Below are 1,240 nucleotides of genomic sequence, written 5' to 3'. Positions count from 1 at the left end.
GAAACAGTGGAAACAGTGTCAGACTTTATTTTTGGGCTCCAAAATCACTGTAGATGGTGACTGCAGCCATGAAATTAAAAGATGCTTACTCCTTGGAAGGAAAGTTATGACCAACCTAGATAGCATATTGAAAAGCAGAGACATTACTTTGCCAACAAAGGTCCGTCTAGTCAAGGCTATGGTTTTGCCAGTGGTCACGTATGGATGTGAAAGTTGGACTGTGAAGGCTGAGCACCAAAGAATTGATGCTTTTGAACTGTGGTGTTGGAGAAGCCTCTTGAGAGTCCCTTGGACTGCAAGGAGATCCAACCAGTCCATTCTAAAGGACATCAGTCCTGGGTGTTCTTTGGAAGGACTGACGCTGAAGCTGAAACTCCAATACTTTGGCCACCTGATGCAAAGAGTTGACTCATTGGAAAAGACTCTGATGCTGGGAGGGATTGGGGGCAGGAGGAGAAGGGGATGACAGAGGATGAGATGGCTGGAGGGCATCACTGACTGGATGGACGTGAGTCTGAGTGAACTCCTGGAGTTGGTGATGGACAGGGAGGCCTGGCATGCTGCGATTCATGGGGTCGCAAAGAGTCGGACACAACTGAGCGACTGAACCAAACTGAACGATGTAGGCAGTCTGACTCAGTCACCTGAGTTGGTAGTTGTGAAATCAGTGCCAAGAAGCAAATGTGTAAGTTAGAAGGCACCGGGAAGTTGAACGCACGCATGCGTATTAAATTGCCTCAGTCATGTCAGAGTCTTCGATGACCCTGTGGACTGTAGCACTCCAGACGCCTCTGTCCATGGAATTCTCCAGGCAAGAACACTGGAGTGGGTAGCCATGCCCTCCTCCAGGGGATCTTCCCCACCCAGAGATCAGACCCTCATTTCTTACGTCTCTTGCATTGGAAGGCAGGTTCTTTACTACTAGCGCCACCTGGGACTTTCCTGGTGGCTGAGACGGTAAAAGCATCTGCCTATAATGCGGGAGACCCAGGTTCGATCCCTGGGTCGGGAAGATCCCCTGGTGAAGGAAATGGCAACCCACTCCAGTATTCTTGCCTGGCAAATCCCATGGATGGAGGAGCCTGGCGTGCTACAGTCCATGGGGTCACAAAGAGTCAGACATGACTGGGCGACTTCACTTCACTTCACTTCCACCTGGGAAGCCCAAAAAATAGAAGCCTAATTGATTACGTGAATGTTACGTGTCTGACCAATGCAAACATGAGCTCTTGTGTGTTGT

General features: G+C 49.6%; 1 non-coding gene across 1 annotated transcript; it reads left to right on the top strand.

Annotated features, from left to right (window-relative positions):
* Positions 1-939: 939 nt before the first annotated feature.
* Positions 940-1,013, top strand: TRNAY-AUA (transfer RNA tyrosine (anticodon AUA)). The gene has a single exon. It is a non-coding gene; the product is annotated as a tRNA-Tyr (tRNA).
* Positions 1,014-1,240: the final 227 nt, after the last annotated feature.

The sequence above is a fragment of the Bos taurus genome, chromosome X (assembly GCF_002263795.3).
Source record: "Bos taurus isolate L1 Dominette 01449 registration number 42190680 breed Hereford chromosome X, ARS-UCD2.0, whole genome shotgun sequence".
Classification (NCBI taxonomy): Eukaryota; Metazoa; Chordata; class Mammalia; order Artiodactyla; family Bovidae; genus Bos; species Bos taurus.
The sequence above is the reverse complement of the archived record's forward strand: the minus strand, read 5'-3'. Positions and strand labels throughout refer to the sequence as shown.